General features: G+C 48.2%; 1 protein-coding gene across 1 annotated transcript in view; it reads right to left on the bottom strand.

The window, feature by feature from the left end:
• LOC136466684 (protein PECTIC ARABINOGALACTAN SYNTHESIS-RELATED-like) overlaps window positions 1–18691 on the bottom strand; it is a 52968-nt gene that overhangs the window by 1225 nt on the left and 33052 nt on the right. The gene's annotated exons all lie outside the window — the stretch shown is intronic.

Genomic DNA, 18691 nt, shown 5'->3' with positions numbered 1-18691 from the left:
CAAACCATTTCAACCGGTGTTGAACAAGCTTTTCTTCAATTGGTGCTACCCCTAATCTATCACGTATATCATCGTTCCAAACTCGATCTCTTCTTGTATGACCGCAAATCCAACGCAACATACGCATTCGCGATACTTATCTGTTGAACATGTCGTCTCGTAGACCAACATTCTGCACCATACAACATAGCAGGTCTAATCGTCGTCCTATAAAACTTGCCTTTTAGCTTCTGTGGTACCCTTTTGTCACATAGGACGCCAAATGCTTGTCGCCATTTCATCCACTCTGCTTTAATTCTATGGCTAACATCTTCAATAATATCTCCGTCTCTCTGTAGCATTGATCCTAAATATCGAAAGGTATCCTTCCTAGGCATTACTTGACCTTCCAAACTAATATCTTTCTCCCCCGAGCAGTAGTGCCGAAATCACATCTCATATACTCAGTTTTAGTTCTACTGAGTCTAAAACCTTTGGACTCCAAAGTCTCCCGCCATTACTCTAGTTTCTGATTCACTCATGTCCGGTTTTCATTAACTAGCATTACATCATCCGCGAAAAGCATACAACAAGAGATAAATAAATTTCCAGTAATATAAAGATGAGTGCAGAGAGCATATTTTTCTAGAACAGGGAACATAAGATAAGGCAGCAGAGCATCTAATGCAAAGAAAAGATATTTGAACAGAACCTTTGTCTTCACTTTGATTTCATAAAAAAGGCAGACCCAGTGTCGGAGGCTCCCACTGTCCCACATGAGTGGGAGTCTGGGGAAGAAAAAAACCGAGCCAAGCCTTTCCCCCGCAAAATCTGCGGAGAGGCTGCTTCGAACCCATGACCTGATGACTCAGTGAGACAGTTCTCACCACTGCACCAGGCCTGCCCTTCTTCATTTTGATTTCACAGGTTCACAAAAAATTGTCTTAATATAGTAGAATGTTGGATAAGCTGTATATAAAACAACAACAACAACAACACATAGCCTTTCAGTCCTAAGTAAATTGGGGTAGGCTAGAGTTAAAACCCACCAAGAACTCCAAGTCACGGTTTAGCCACTTCAATAGCTGCTTTCCAAGCACTCCTATTCAAACATATATCTCTAGGTATATCCCAAGCTTTCAAATCTCTTTTTATTGCCTCCCCCATGTTAATTCCGGTCTTATTCTACCTCTCCTTATATTATTAGCTTGGCTTAGGACTCCACAATGCATTGGTGCATCTGGAGATCTCCTTTGGACATGGGCAAACCACCTTAACCAATGTTGGACAAGCTTTTCTTCAATTGGTGCTATCTCTAGGCGATCACGTATATCATTGTTCCGAACTCGGTCCATTCTTGTGTGGCCACAAATCCATCGCAATATATGTATTTCTGCAACACTCAGTTGTTGCACATGTCGAATCTTTGTAGGCCAACATTCTGCTCCATACAACATAGCCGGTCTAATCGTTGTTCTATAGAACTTACCTTTTAGCTTTTGTGGTACCCTCTTGTCACAGAGAATGCCAGAAGCTTGTTGCCACTTGATCCACCCTGCTTTGATTCTATGGCTAACGTCCGTATCAATATCTCCATCTCTCTGTAGCATCGATCCCAGATACCGAAAGGTATCCTTCTTAGGCACTACTTGACCTTCCAAACCAGTGGCGGACGTAGGAATTGAAAATTGGGTGTACAGGTTACATATATATACACATTGTTGGTGTTTCGAATAAACATCGGCTAGTAAATTTGTGATTATTGCGCGTTAGGCCCGGATGGTGCACTAAAGGACACGAGGTTTATACTGGTTCGGGCTGAATGTCCCTACGTCCAATTTGCTGCTGCTGCTCGTGTTATTAGTACCGAAAATGGTTTGTAGTAGGGGTACAAAACTATCGAGAGAAGGACGAGTCCTAAGTCTCTGATCAAATGATCGAAAAGGGTGCTGAGAGCTTGGTCGCTACTCTGCTGTGTATGAAGTGTCACGTGTGTTCAACTCATCTGTCCCAAGTTGGTCCCCCTTGTTGGAGGAAGCACATCCCCTTTTATAGATGAAGGGGATGGCTTTACAAGTGAGAGGAAAAGGGTGCGTATGCTACCGAGCCTTGTTGTCCATGTCTACCAAGCCTTGTTGCCCATACCGACGGGTACCAGATAATGGTAGACGCTGCCCATACCGGCGGGTACAAGATAATGGTAGGCGCCTACAACACTATCGATGTCACTGTAGAATGTTCAAGGTGGCTGTAGAGTACTGCTCCGTGCAGGGTATGGTCTCTGGTATAGTGGTTTTGACTTGTGAGCCTTGCCTTGCCTTTCTCCGCACGTCTTCTAGTTCCTACGAGCCCCGGTCGAAGGGACACGGGGTCGGAGTCGGAAGTAGCGCCTTGGGCAAGGCTTTCCGATCGGAAAGGGCATCCGGAAGCGGCTGGAGGCCAAAACGAGTGCTCCGATCGAAGTGGCGGGCCCAAGGGGTCGTCGAGCGGGCGCCGTTCCTTTCGAATCATGGCGTGGTGATAGTACATCCGTTACTGTAGAGGGCGCGAGTCTCTTCCTAGACCATAGTGGTTGTCGTATACATGTGTCGGGTTCCGTGTCTGAGGGCTGAAGGCGGCGCCTACAACACTATTCGGACTCTACAATGCTGGAATGGTCTAAAGCGCCCATCCCATCGTATCCTGATGGTACCTTCCTACAGGCGTGTAGGACATGGTCCTCGGTATGGCGGTTGACTCGAATGTCATGTCGTACCCTGTGCTCATCCTTATGAAGGCGTAGGACGTACTTGTTGGGTGAGGCAGAGTCTGCCCTCGATCGTTAGGCGAGGCGGAGCCCTTCCTTGGACGTCGGGCAAGGCGGAGCCTGCCCTCGGACGCCGGGCGAGGCGGAGCCAGCCCTTGGGGTCGGGTGAGGCGGAGCTTGCCCTCGGGGGTCGGGCAAGGCGGTGCCAGCCCTCGGGGGTCAGGCGAGGCGGAGCCAGTCCTCGGGGGTCGAGCGAGGCAGAGCCAATTTTCCGTCGTTCGGGCAAGAAGCGTAGTAGCGCTCTTGTCTGACCGGAAGCATTAACGTTCGATGGTTATTAGTTCCACCTCATTGGGTACCCCGATATTAGGCCCCCGACAGTAGCCCCCGAGCCCCCAGGTGATTCGAGCAGAATCGCCCGGGGGGTATTTTGGTTTGCCAGAGGGTGCGTGCGAGCGCACCCGATGGGTGTAGCCCCCGAGCCCCCGGGTGATTTGGGAAGAATCGCCCAGGGGGGTGCTTCGGACCCTTTGCGGGCAAGGCTATGAGGTTTGGTCTTGTCAACCGAAAAGCTTTAAGGGAACCCTGGTGTTCCGTTCGTGGGGATTTCGTCCAGGGTCAACCTGGCCAGGGCTCGATTTTGGATCGAGGCCCTACAGACGCTCGTGTACTTGGGTCCCGATTGCTTACGGGCCCATCCCCTGTTGGGTTGGTCATCGAGACCGTTGGGCCGATCCCTAGGCGTTCCAGGCCTAGGTGGGCCAGAGAAGAAGCATTCTAACCCATATCCCCTCTATGGGAAAGGAGTCCGGTTCGCTTGGGAAGGCGAACCGTCTAGCGCGGTTTTGGTGGGGAAGGATAGGGATCGTGGGCGCGTATCCCACGAGGTGACGCGGCGGTGCGCGTGGCAGGCTCAGAGATCGAGGAGGACGATTGTTCTTCTCGCGTCCATCGCCCTTATAAAACCGTGGGGTTCACCCCTAGGGTTCCATATTCTGCCTCCTCGCCTTCGCGTCTGACTCTTCCATTATTAATTGCCTTAGCCTCCTACGTCCGTACTGCCGCCATTGAGCTCGCACCCACGTCGCGGCCATAGTTGAGCTCGCACCCACCTTTTTTCCCGATGTCTCGATGGAGCTGTGGGGTAGATCTGGCATTACCCCTCGCGTTTGGAGGGCCTCGTTCGCCGCGGCCTCCTCCACCCGTCGGCCGCTGCTGAGGGGTGGCTGCTGCCTGGTGATGAGGATGAGCCGTCACTGCCCGAAGGGTATGTCGTGTCCTTTGCTATCTTCCATGAGCGGGATTCGCCGTACCTATGCATAGATTTCTTCAGGGGCTATTGGATTACTACCAGGTGGAGTTGCAGCATCTTACTCCCAGTGGGGTCCAACATATGGTGGCATTTGTTGCCCTGTGTGAAGGTTTCCTAGGGATCGATCCCCACTTCGATTTGTGGCGGCACTTCTTCGCCGTCAGCCTGTCGAAGAGGCGGGTTGGGGGGAAGGAGGTGAGTGTACCGATGGGATGTGCCAGCATTCATCTACACCATACCCGGTCGAGTGGCTACCCATTGATGCGTTTGTCGACCTCCAACAAAGGGTGGCATTCGCAGTGGTTTTACGACAGGGATGACGTGAATGCCCCCCTACCGAAGTATTCTGGGCGCCTCATCGAAGAGGCCCCGGAGTCGTGGAAGTGGGGCGTCCTGACCAAGGATTAGAAGCACATCACCGACCTTCTTGCCACCCTCCATGCTCTGAAGAACCAGGGCGTGAAGGGGTCGGGGATCATTGGTGCCTACCATGCGAGGAGGGTGGCGCCACTGATGGCGCGCGCGCTTCCCCTACATCAGATGGTGCCTGGAGTGTCATTTGAAGGGACGGTGCTCGTCGATGAAGCACTTCCTCCCTCCGAGGTGGCGCATCACATCAAGGAGGCAATGGAGCCTTCGAAGGACTCCGTCGGCATCGTCCTCGATCATGTGTATCCGGTGCCGGGGCATCCCCCGATGCGGACAGAACCGGGGTTTTTTGACTTCGTAGGCCTTCTTTCCCCGCACTTCTCTTTTCTCTTGAATTTCTGACCCCTTGATGCTAACTTTGGGATGGCGGGACCAGCCGAGGAGACTTTCCTTCAAGGAGAGTCCGGCCCAACATCGAAGGACCGGGTCCTGGCGGCGGCGAATCGCACCGCGGCCGAGTGGGACAAGAGGACAAGGGAGCTCAAGAAGAAGGAGATGATACAGAAGCAGCAGGCACGAGATTGAGGAGAGGAGGTAAGCAGTGATGACGACGACGACGATGACGAGGTAGCTGCCGACGTGGATTGGGACGTCCTAGAGGACGAGGATACGCTGACAAGTGCCCACCCATCCATGCAGGGGCCCTTTTCGTTCCACGCGGAGGGAAGCGAGTCCATGAGGTCGACCGAGGTGGGCCGAACCTCTAGCCCATCCTTAGAGCCGGCGAGAGCCAGAGAGTCCGCCGCTTCGCGCGAGGTGCCGGCGGAGGATCGGTGGGTGGGAGGAGGTGAACCTACCGCTGCCCCCGAGGTGCTGATGGAGGGAGCCGGCTATGTTGCCGCACCCCACGAGATGACAGAGGCGGGTGGTGCTGCCGCCCTGCCCGAGGCATTGACGGAGAGGGACGGCTTCGTTGCCACGCCCTTAGAGATAAGGGAGACGAGCTCCCCTGCCTGGGAGCAGGGGGCAGGCTCGAAACAGGCCCGCCCAGATGAGTCGGGGAGGGGGGGGGGTCTGGGGGTTCGTTCCCAAAACGTTCCCGCCGCCCAAAGGCGCTAGAGTAAGCCACTGATTCCCCTGTTTTTCCTCCTTTTTATTTTCCTGCTTTGACCTTACGCCCTTCACCTTCATGTAGATTCTTGCGGACGGGCCGCTCTCTGGGGCTGGTGCCCAAGAAGAGCCTTGCCCTCTAGGCAGGACGGATCGCGCTGCCCAATGTCGCCCCTGTTTCGGGCAGGAGCGGCACTGACGCTGCGGCCTCGTTGGCCGATCCTGCAGCGCCCACGCCCTCGGTGGTTGCCGAGCAGGCGTCATCTTCCATGGCGGGCACGACCCCACCAGCCGGGAGTCCGGTATCATCGGCAGATGTGGTTGTGACCGCGCCCACCCAGGAGCCGCCGAACGTAGCCATGGTGGCGTCTGAGGGGCCGACGCAGTCTGTGCCTCTGGTGGCTCAAACGACGGTGTTCAACGCGGGCTGGACAGAGAGGGACGCGACAGGACGGTCCCCAACCCCGACGAGCCAGGCGCATCCGGATGCAGTCACGATGGCGTCCGTGGGAGCAGCGCGGTCCGTGCCACCAGAGACCCAGGCGGTGGTGACCGTGACCGCAGCAAGCCCGACGGGGCCAGACGTCGCCATGGCGGCGCCCGAGGGAGCGGCGCAATCCACACCACCGGCGGCCCAGGCCACGGCGCCCGAGGTGGGCCTGATGGAGGAGGACATGGCCGGAGGGTCTTCGGGTGCTGTGATGGTGGTGGGGAGGACCAGAAGAGAGCCGCCTTTGGCCCTATTGTCGGGAGGTAGTCGCTCCTCCGCACGGGGCGAGCCACCGCTCCAGTGGATGGCCGCTTAGGACCCAACGTCGGTTCTTTTTTTGCTTGATGCTGCTGCCAAGAGCTTAGAGCTAAAAATCTTGATGTCGGTTTCTCAGCTGTGATGGGTGCCCTGAGGGAGGCCAGTGGTGCCTTGCGTGAAATCCTCATTCCCTCTAGCCGGGTATCTGCTTGATCTTCTCTCTTGTTTTCTTCTTTCTTCACGCATTTCTGTGTTTCTTGTTTTTTGATACCGCTCTTCTTTTTAGAGTATTGTTGCTCGTAGCCGGAACAAGTCCCGGTTCCTCCGTGAGCAAAAGGCGGAATGGGACCGCCTTACCAAGGAGGCCTAGCTATGAGGAGATGTGGGAGCGCAGCTGGCTGCCGCCCAGCAGTGGGAGGCCGAGGCGTGTCAGGATACGGAGGAGATCCATGGGATGTTTGAGGACTTATCGGCGAGGGTGAAGCTAGATAAGGAGGAGGCCACCAGGATCCAAAAGGAGCGGGACGAGCTGCTCCAGAAGGATGCTGCGGCCAGTGAGCAGGCCGTCGAGCTCCTAGCAGAGCTAGAGACGGAGCGGGACCTCAAGCTAAAGGCTGAGAAGAGGTCCATGGTGTTGCAGCAGAGGGTGGACCAGGACACCGAGGTGATCACCCGGTTACGCAAGGAGCGGGACGAGCTATGCCGGACCGAGGAAAGACTTCGTTCGGAGCGCGGCACAACCCGTGAGGATCACAACCGAGCCATTCGGGAGCACGGCGAGGAGCGTCGGGTGGTTGAGTCCCTCCGGGCGGATCTTGGAGCCATGGTGAACCGAAGGTTGGACGCCGAGGACGTCGCTGCCAGGCTAGACAAGGAGCTTACTGAAGTGCGAGGGATCCTTCAGACCAAGAGTGACGAGCACGACCTTCTGTAGGCCGCTATCGGGGTGGTCATCGATGACCTAAGGGTGGTGCAGCCAAAGGGAACCAGCTCGCTCGCGGCTCGTGCTACGAGTATCACGGTGCGGGTAGGCCAACTTGAGGAGGACGCCTTTCACGCCAGGATCACCCAAGCCTTCATTGTCGCTCGTTCCCATTATGATCGGGAGATCAACCTGGAGGTGATGAGCCAAGGCTTCGCGCCTGTCTATGAAGATGCTGAGCTGGACCAGATGGAGAAGGTGGTGGCTCCCCTTGCACGGATCCTGGCGAACAGGCTGAAAGAAGATGTTCTCCCTTCGCGGAAGTAGTTAGTTGAATAAGTTTGATAAACACTTATCTATAATATGTGAACAAGTGTCGGTACTTTTGTGTCCGAAAGCGAATTCGTGGCTTTTGTTTTGTAATTTTGTTTTATTTGTTTGATCTTACCTTCTTCCTTTTTTGCAATGAGAAAAGACTTACGCGATCCGACCCTTCCATTTGTTTAAGACTGTAGGGCCCGAGGTGTTTAGGGGAGCTTTTGATTGTGCTGGGTGTAGGTCTTTTGCAGTCTTACCAATCTGTTCCCCTAAACTTTGCCGCCAGTTTTGGTGCGAGGAAGAGGTTTGCTGTAAAGACTTTTTTGAAAAAGGAAAGGAATAGGGGGTACCTGTACCTTTATCAGCCCCCGAGTGAAATCTGACCCCCTATGGTCACTAGGGTCAGATGTTACTGGAGACCTGAGTGAGTTTAGCGAACTTGCGTTTGCATTTGTACGTACCCCTTACCTAAGACTTTGGTGATTGTTACGTGACCGTGCGTTCGGTCTTATCACTAGTCCGGCCTTCCCCGAGCCCTCGTGCATGGTGGGGATTCGGTAAAGGGCTAGCCCATTCATGATTGTCGCCCCATCATCGGTTTTTCACAACTAGAGGGGTTAAGGCGACGTCACTTGCCTCGATGGCTCGAGTGACGAGCTTTATAAGCTCGCTAACGAGGATGTTCGGACAGAATCCGATCCCGTTTGCTTCGCGATAGGGTCAGCAAAGCCCTCGGGTAGCGTTCCATTACTCCTTGGCTCGCCTTCCAACAGATTCCCCCTCAATGGGATTTCTATGGGCTCGACTAGAGGCTGAATTGAACAAGAAGGTTGAGATGACCCTATTCACCTTAATGCGGGTTGGGCAAAGGCCGTTGAGGCTCATCTGTGTTTTCTCTCCTGGCTCTTGTTTGACGTGAGGCGGCCTCGAGCCTTTTGCGGGTCAGCCTTCGAACCTCGGTCTCTCGACCCGGCTCGAGCCCCCGAGCCCTTTAGGGTCTAAAAGGGGTTGACCGTGTTTTCGTGTGTTACCCTATCATCGGTTTCCGCAATTGGAGGGGCCGAGTTAACGACACTTGCCTCGATGGCTCGAGTGTCGCGCTCAATGAGCTCGCTATCGAGTATGTTCGTGTGAAATCCGCGTCCATCATTTGCTGACGGGGTCGGTAGAGCCCTTATGTGGCATTTCACTACTTCTTAACCCGCCTCCCAGCAGATGCCCGAGCCGTTCGATAGGCTTAGGTGGCCCGTTGGCCTCTCCTCGATGGAGATTCTGTGGGTTTGGCTCGGGGTTAGAATCAAACGAGAAAGGTCGAGACGTCCCTGTTCGCTTCTGAGCGGGATCAGGCAAGGCCGCTGGGGCTCGTCTCTGTTTTCCTCCCTTGGCTCTGTTTGACGCAAGGCGGCCTCGAGCCCTTCGCGGGCCGGCCTTCGAACCTCGGTCGATCGCCGCTCATATTGAATGAGGCGGCTGCCACCTCGTGACGCGACACGAAGCGTTGAGATGTAGAGATTTGCATATGCAATGCTCGGATGTATGGTTTTAATGTATCACTTAATTAAAACAAAAGTGGGGTTTGGTAACGTTACCTTGGTGATATGAGCGATGGGAAGCTCCGACAAGATGTGTTGGGCCCGATGTTTGCGATGAAGGCGGCGTAACCTGCATAAGCATCGCTATTTTTTGTTTCGGTCTCTCGGCGGTGATTCGAGCCGCCCGATTGATTTTAGTCGACCTGACAGCTTCTCCCCAAAGGAGGCTCTGCAGGGAGACCCCTCCAAACCCTTCTCGGGAAGGCAAGGGCCGAGGCTTGTGGTGCAAGGGACTGTGAGTTCGATTTATGCTGGTGAACAAAAGACACCGTAGCCGTCGAGGCATAGGGTCTGGCGGTTCATCTAGTTGTATTCAAAGTTTTATACCCACACACCGCGCTTCCGGTTCTAAACGTAAGGAAGGGTCGGGCGAAGGGGGTGTCTACATAAATAGACACCCTCGGCAGCCCCCGAGCAATATTCGTGCCTCTGCCATTGTCGGGGTCGGAGGTTTGGTAAAGAATTTAACACTCAAAGTAAGTAAACAGAGGTGTTTATCTTTCAACGGTCCTGCCTGGAGGGGGGTTCTGTTGTTCGATCATTCCACGGTCCTGCCTAGGGAAGCAGAGAGTTGCCTGCATGCGAGCGTGCCCTAGTTCTTGCGCCCAGGGCGCATTAGTGGTGGGCCATGCCCAGACGATGTTCTGTCTGACCAGGCGATGTCTTATCGACCAGAGCGCGCCCCTCCGGCTTCGTTGCGTCCCCTCATATTTCTGTCAGCATTGATTTCACATTTGCATTGAATAGGGGAGGCAGAAAGTTTTTCGTCTCAACCTTTCGCCTTTCCTTAGCTGCTGAGCCCCTTCTTTAAATAGGGGGGGAAGAGGAATTCTTGTCCCACCTCCTCGCCAGCCTCTGAGCCGCCACCTCTTCTCCTTCCTTTCCACCAAATGCATCGGTTCCTAAGTAAGAGAGGGTAATGCCAGGGAGAGAAAAACTCACAGATCCGCTCGTGAATCTGGAGCGTGATGTCAAGCTGGAGGCCATCCAACGTAGATGAGATGGTGTGGGTCGCCTGTGCTGAGGAGGGGTCGCTGCTGCCGAAGGAGGGGGAGCGCTGGAGGGTGCTGAACGTCGTCGGTTTTGCTGTTGTGTGTTGCGGCCTTCCTTCGGCGGGGGCGCCCCCCGCCCAGACGCCGTTGTCGGGCTTGTGGCTGATGACGATGGCGTAGTCCCTTGACGCCTCGGCGGAGGGGCACCGCAGTCGCTAGCGTGGTGCTTGACGTCGCAGATGACGACGCCTTTGAGGATCTCACGGAGCGGTAGGACGTCGCCGATGGAGAGCGTGGTGCGGCGACCGTAGTAGACGAACTGGCCCGTGTACATGATCGGACGTTGCCGATGGAGAGCGTGGCATGGCAGCCATAGTAGACGAACTGGCCCATGTACATGGCCGGACGTTGCCGATGGAGAGCGTGGCGCGGCGGCTGTAGTAGTACTCATAGCAAAGCTAGGTAGAGACTGTAATTGAATAAGTTTATGGGGGAGCCCCCGAGTGAACAGTCCTTTGAATTTGAAGAGTACATTAGTCCTTGCGATGAAATCACTTTGTAAGTGGTGAATTTGTGCAAAAATGAACAAATTTTCATCTTTTGTTACGACAAACAGTTTTTCAGCTTCCTTTGTTGTAGAAGAGGTTTTGGTGCCCTCTGACCCTTCCCATGGCTCAAGTTGCAAAAAACTAGGAGTGCGGGTGAACTCATTCTGATTACGCTAATGAGCAAAGAAGTCGTAGCCGCTGGGGCGTGGGATTCTCGCAGTCCTAACAGTTATACTCAGAATTTGCTCCCAAAATCCTAGCCCTTAGGACTTGTTACGGGAAGAGTGAAAAACTTAGAGAATGTTTGCAAAGTTAACACAGGAAGTGTCTGCACGATAAACCTACTTGTACCATTTGTATCAGCCCCCGAGTGAGGTCCGACCCCTCGCAGTTTGTAGGGGTCGGATGTCACTAAAGATCGAAGATTTGTAAAGACAAGAACTAATAAGAAGTATGCGTTTATTTAAGGGTAAAAATGACATAGCTGCTCGATGTTCCCGGCGTTGGTGAAGACCTCGCCATTGATAGTTTTCAACTTGTAGGCGCCTGGGCGGAGTACTTCTGCGACGACATACGACCCCTCTGAAAGCTCTAGTTTAGTTTTGGTGAATTGATGAAACTCTAAGTGCTAATCTAGTTTATCAAGTGATCATGATATAGGTAGCACACTCCAAGTTGCGAAGCAAACAAAGATCATAGCATGATGAAGATGATGCCATGGTGATGATCAAGTGCTTGGACTTGGAAAGAAGAAAGAGAAAAATAAAAAGCTCAAGGCAAATGTATAAACCATAGGAGCTATTTTATTTTAGTGATCAAGACACATAGAGAGTGATCACATTTAGGATTGATAGCCGTACTATTAAGAAGGGTGAAACTCGTATTGGAATACGGTTATCAAAGTGCCACTAGATGCTCTAACTCATTGCATATGCATTTAGGATCTAGTGGAGTGCTAACACCCTTGAAAATGTTTGTGAAAATATGCTAACACATGTGCACAAGGTGATACACTTGGTGGTTGGCACATTTGATCAAGGGTGGTGAAGTTTGGGAGCAAGGGTAAGAAACTCCACCGGCGCCCTAAATAGAAAAGACGGAGGTCACTGGAAGTGACCGAACGCTGGTCTCGGTTGGCTCGACACGTCCGGTCAGGTGGAGCAGCGAAGATGCTGGCGTCGGTCAAACGACCGGACGCTGGGTCGCTCTACGACCGGACGCTGAAGGGCTGCATCCGGTCGTGTTGTCGGTCAGCATAGTAAGAAGTCACAGTGTGACCGGACGCTGGCAGGGTCCGATCAAGCATGACCAGACATGTCCGGTCGGCAAAAACACGGTTTGGACCCTTACTGTAAACGACCGGACGCTAAGGGTCCAGCGTCCGGTCAGCTTTGTTGGAGCGTCCGGTCAATATTTCGACCGTTGAGATCAAACGTTCACTGTTGAACGCAGAAGACATGTGGCCACCAAAGCGTCCGGTCAGTAGGACCAGAGCGTCTGGTCAGCCCGAGTTATGCCCAATGAAGGGGTATAACGGCTTTTTTTCGTAGGGGCTTCTATTTAAGCCCCATGGTCGGCTATGGCTCACATCTTTAACCATTTTCATTGACATAGCAACCTTGTGAGCTTAGCCAAAGCCCTCCTACTCATCTCCATCATTGATTCATCATCTTTGTGAGATTGAGAGAGAATCCAAATGCATTGCTTGAGTGTTTGCATCTAGAGGCACTTGGTGTTCGTGTTTCGCTGCGGATTTTGCTTGTTACTCTTAGTGGTTGCCACCACCTAGACGGCTTGGAGCAGCGAGGATCGTTGAGCGGAGGGTGGTGATTGTCTCCGGCTCCGATCGTGGTGATTATGAGGGGTTCTTGACCTTTCCCTGGTGGAGCGAAAAAAGATACTCTAATGGATTGCTCGTGGCTTGTGTGATCCTCATCTTGTGTTGGTTGTGCGGCACCCTATTGAGGGTTTGGCGTGTGAAGCCAATTAGCGCGTGAACCTCCAAGTGAGTGAATCACCACAACGAGGACTAGCTTGCCGGCAAGCAAGTGAACCTTGGTAAAAAATCATTGTGTTCATCATTGATTCCGAGGTGATTGGTCTTCATTGTTATTCATCCTTATGATTGATTGGTTTCTTCATCTACACAGCGGTATAACCTTCTTGATCACTCTCTTTATATTACCGCAAACTAGTTGTCAAGCTCTTTAGTGTAGCTAGTTGTGAGAGCTTGCTTGCTTGGTTAGTGTGGCTCTTTAGTTAGCCTTTGAGAGCACACTAACATGGAGTAGTATCATAGCTATTGTGTGAATAGATACTATCTAAACTAGAATTATGGTAGGTGGCTTGCATTTTGAGTAGGCTAGCGCAACACTTGCTTCGCCTCATAATTGACTAACCATTTTGTTAAGTGTCGTTGTAGAATTTTTTATTAGGCTATTCACCCCCCTCTAGCCATTAGGACCTTACAAGTGGTATCAGAGTCGAGGTCATCTTTATTTGAGGCTTAACAACCTTCGGTGTTAAAATAACTCAAATCAACAACACCAAAAAGCCACGCCAATTTGATGGCTCCAACTATCTCTATTGGAAGGCCAAGATGACAACTTATTTCAAGTCAATCAATAGGAAGGTTTGGAAGGTGGTAGAAATAAAAATTGAGATTGAAGATCTGGAGAATCCCACCATGGCCGAAGAAGCACTTCTCCAAAACAATGACATTGCTCTAAGTGCTAGAAGAAAGAAGTCTTCATCCAAGAACAAAGAAGAGTCAAGAAGGTGCTTCAAGTGTGGAAGCAAAGATCATGTTGTTGCTTAATGTCCATACAATAGCGACAATGATGATGACAACCAGAAGAACAAGAGGAAGGACAAGAAGGAAAAGAAAGTGAAGAAGGACAAGATGGCCTTCAAGAAGAAGAAGGATGGTTCATATGTAGTCACTTGGGATAGTGATGCTTCCTCAAGTGATGATGATGATGATAGTGATGATCATAAGACCACCAAGAAGAAGGTTCTTACAAGCATTGCTATCAATGAGAAGCCTTCTCTCTTCGAATCTTCATCATGCTTTATGGCGAAGGCTACTATGGTACAAACTTGTGATGATAAAAGTGATGAAGAACATGTTGATGAAAATGAATATGAAAATGAAGATGATAGTGATAATGATGATGAACCAACTAAGGATGAATTAATTGACATGTTAGAAGATACTAGAGAACACTTTAATATCAAGAGAAGGGAATGCAAAAGCTTACGTAAGGAACTAAAAGTCGTTAAGCAAGCCTTTGATGAGCTCAATGCATCTCATGAGAGGCTAGAAGAAGCCAATGAGAAGCTTGGCAAAGCTCACAAAAAGCTTGAAAAGGCTCATTCCTCTTTGCTTGATGAGCAAAATATAAAGAAGCATGTTGAAACTTATAATGTAGGTTTAGCTTGTGATATAATTGATGAATCACTATCTATGCCTATCATTGTTGCTACTACTAACCCTTCTTATAGCACTTCCACTTCTACCTCATCTAGTAGTGATGGTCTCACTTGTGATGCCTCACTAGTGGTTGAGAAGGAGAACCTCAAGAAGGAGGTTACTAAGCTCACTCACACCTTAGCTAAGGCTTATGGTGGTGAGGACTGCTTGCTTATGTGCTTGGGTAGCCAAAGAGCTTCTCTCTACAAAGAGGGATTGGGATATACCCCCAAAAAAGGTAAGGCAGACTTTACTCCTCACAAGACTAGTTTTGTGAAGAACAATGGTCGGTTTTGCACTAGTTGCAAGCAAGTGGTTCACAAAGAGCAAGAATGCAAAAACAAAAGCAAAAATGCTAATGTATCCTCCATTAAGCTTGATTCATGCTATATGCTTACTAAGGGTACAAATGGTGTGAAGGCTAAGTTCATTGGTAAACCATGGATGGGCTCAAAGAAGAAAGTCATTTGGGTACCAAAGAGCCTAGTGACTAACCTTTAAAGATCCAAGCAAGTTTGGGTACCTAAAAAGAATTAATCTTCTTTTGTAGGTCAATTACAAAGCTAGAGGAAGGCATTGGGTTCTTGATAGTGGGTGCACTCAACACATGACCGGTGATGCAAAAATGTTCAACTCAATCAACACCAATGGCAATGATGGTTATGATAGTATCATATTTGGTGACAATGGTAAAGGCAAGGTCAAAGGCCTTAGTAAGATTGCAATATCCAATGACATAAGCATATCCAATGTGTTGCTAGTAGAGAGCTTGAACTTCAATTTGCTATCCGTGGCTCAATTATGTGATCTTGGATTCAAATGCATATTTGAGGTAGATGATGTAGAGATCATAAGTGTAGATGGCTCTAACTTGATCTTCAAAGGCTTTAGATATGAGAATCTATACTTGGTTGATTTCAATACTAGTGAAGCTAAATTATCTACATGCTTGTTCACTAAGTCTAGCATGGGTTGGTTATGGCATAGAAGGCTTGGTCATGTTGGAATGAAACAATTGAATAGATTGATTAAGCATGACTTAGTTAAAGGCTTGAAAGATGTTGTGTTTGAAAAGAATAAGCTTTGTAGCTCTTGTCAAGCCGGCAAACAAGTTGGAAACACCCATCCTAAGAAAAGCATGATGAGCACTAGTAAAGCATTTGAGTTATTGCACATGGATTTGTTTGGGCCAACACAATACACTAGTATCGGTGGTAATAAATATGGATTTGTGATAGTGGATGACTACACTAGATACACATGGGTATTCTTTCTAGTGGACAAAAGTGATGTATTTGCAATATTCAAGTCATTTGTCAAGGGCATTCACAATGAGTTTGAAACAACCATCAAGAGAGTTAGAAGTAACAATGGTAGTAAGTTTAAGAAAACTAGAATTGATGAGTTGTGTGATGAATATGGAATTAGACATCAATTCTCGGTCAAGTACACACCTCAATCAAATAGCCTTGTTGAGAAAAAGAATAAAACACTTATTGATATGGCAAGATCTATGCTTAGTGAGTACAATGTGAGTCAATCTTTTTGGGCCGAAGCCATCAATACGGCTTGCTATTGTAGCAACCACCTCTATTGTCACCGATTGAAAGAGAAGACACCATATGAGCTCTTGAATGGTAGAAAGCCCAACATTGCATATTTTTGAGTCTTTAGTTGCAAATGTTATATCTTGAAGAAAGGCACTAGATTGAGCAAGTTTGACAAGAAATGTGATGAATGATTCCAACTTGGTTATTCCATTACAAGCAAAGTATATAGAGTTTGGAATTTGGATAGTGGTACTCTTGAGTATGTTCATGGTGTTGAATTTGATGAAACTAAGGGTTCACAGGTAGAGAATGAGAACTTGGAAGATGTTAGAGGCATTCAACTTTCAAATGCCATGAAGAACATGGATATTGATGAATTGAGGCCTAGGCAAGTGAATGATGATGAAGATAATCAAGTGTAAGTGCTCTCTAACTCAAATGTGCAAGATGATACAAATAAAGTTAGTGCAAGTGGCTCTCATGATAATGAACAAGATTAAGTGGCTAGTACATCATCTCAACCCAATGATCAAGCAAGTGCAAGCAATCAAGTTCCAATCCACCAACCAACCAATATTGCAAGAGATCATCCTTTGAAAACTATCATTGGAGATATTTTAAGAGGTATACAAATAAGATCAAGATTGGCATCATTTTGTGAGCATTTTTCATTTGTGTCATCCATTGAACCAAAGAAGATAGATGAAGCTTTAAAGAATATTGATTGGGTCAATGCTATATATAAAGAGCTTAACAACTTCGCAAGAAATCAAGTATGGGAGTTGGTAGAAAGACCAAAGGGACACAATGTGATTGGAACCAAATGGGTCTTTAGAAACAAGCAAGACAAAGATGGGATAGTAGTAAGAAATAAAACAAGATTGGTAGCACAAGGCTATACACAAGTTGAAGGTCTTAACTTTAGATAAACATATGCCCCGGTTGCTAGATTGGAAGCAATAAGAATCTTGCTAGCCTATGCTTATGCCCACAACATCAAGCTCTATCAAATAGATATTAAGAGTGCATTTCTCAATGGTTATATCAATGAAGAAGTATATGTTGAGCAACCGCCCGGTTTTGAAGATGACAAGAAACCCAACCATGTGTACAAGTTGAAGAAGGCATTGTATGACTTGAAGCAAGCACCTAGAGCATGGTATGAGAGATTGATGGATTTTCTACTCTCTAAAGGGTTCACAATGGGCAAGGTTGATACCACTCTTTTCATCAAGAAGATTGGAAAAGATCTATTTGTATTGCAAATCTATGTAGATGACATCATATTTGGATCAACAAATCAAGATTTTTGTGATGAGTTTGGAAAGATGATGGCCAATGAGTTTGAGATGTCCATGATTGGAGAGTTGAGTTACTTCCTTGATCTTCAAATCAAGCAATTGAAGAATGTCACATTTGTGAGTCAAGGCAAGTACATCAAGGACATGATCAAAAAGTTTGGCATGATTAATAGCAAAGTCATTAGCACACCAATGGGAACAAATGACAACTTGGATAGTGATACAAGTGGAAATATGGTGATCAAAAGTTGTATCGATCTATAATTGGAAGCCTACTCTATGTGACCGCATCAAGGCCGGATGTCATGTTTAGTGTATGCATGTGTGCAAGATTTGAAGCCTCACCAAGAGAAAGTCATTTGAAGGCTACAAAGAGGATATTAAGATACCTGAAGCATACATCAAATGTTGGTTTGTGGTATCCCAAAGGTGCAAAGTTTAAGCTAATTGGTTACTCCAACTCGAACTATGTGGAATGCAAGGTTGAAAGAAAGATCACCTCGGGCACATGTCAATTGTTGAGAAGATCACTTATTTCATGGTCATCAAAGAAGCAAAATAGTATTGCATTATCAACCGCCGAAGCCGAATACATATCCGCCGGTAGTTGTTGTGCACAAATACTTTGGATGAAGGCCACTTTGTGTGACTTTAGAATCAAGTTCAAGAAAGTGCCATTGCTATGTGATAATGAGAGTGCAATCAAGTTGACTAATAATTCGGTTCAACATGCAAGAACAAAGCACATTGATGTCCGCCACCATTTCATAAGAGATCACCAACAAAAATGGGACATTTGCATTGAGAGTGTAGGCACCGAAGATCAACTTGCTGATATATTCACCAAGCCATTGGATAAGAAAAGGTTTTGCAAGCTAAGAAATGAGTTGAACATATGGAATTTCTTAAATATGTGTTGATGCACTCTCCACTCATATGACATGCCTCTCCTACGAGCAATCCAAGGTAAAAGTTAATTGGCATGACATACATCTTTGCTAAGGACATAATTAGTGCATCTAGTCACATTTTCAATTTTATTAGGACCTTTCAAGTGGTTCTATTTTATTAAGCTCTTTCATGAAAATCAAATGATTTTGATGTCTATATGGTATCATTATTGCTTCTATGCTTGATTTGATCTAGTAATAGCATGACATGTTTATGGGCTTATAAACCTAGTGTTTGATCTAGAAAATGAGCTTTAAGTATTTAACTCAACATGGTACAAGATAACCCTTATTTGGAGGTGTGAAGAAGCTTATCCTTGGATCAAACCGAGTTAAATATCTTTGCCAAATAATCTAGATTGGACCAAATTTAGAAAAATGATCCTCACCCCATTGATTGACATTGATAATCTCGACTCTACAAGTAATACTATCTATATTTTGAACCTTTGTGGTCATTGATAACAAAGGGGGAGAGAAACAAAGATAGTAGCAGAGATAGTGAAAAAGGGGAAGAAATATCATAAAGGGAGAAAAAACATAAAGATATCTTGATATATGACATAGGGGGAGAGATATGACAAAGGAAAGGGATCAACTAAAATTTTAAGCACATAAATAGGGGGAGCAAGCTCATGAACCTGTATGGTGCATTTAAATGTGCATTTCATATGTTTGCTTGCATGGCATAAGTTCTAAATTTAAAATATCCATGCTTGTGTGATGTATGCTAGTTGTTAGATTAAATAATGAAATGAAATCACTAGATAACTTTCATTTCC

Source organism: Miscanthus floridulus, chromosome 7 (genome assembly GCF_019320115.1).
Source record: "Miscanthus floridulus cultivar M001 chromosome 7, ASM1932011v1, whole genome shotgun sequence".
In the NCBI taxonomy this organism is placed as follows: Eukaryota; Viridiplantae; Streptophyta; class Magnoliopsida; order Poales; family Poaceae; genus Miscanthus; species Miscanthus floridulus.
Note: the sequence above shows the minus strand (reverse complement) of the source record. Positions and strands in the feature narration are given on the sequence as shown.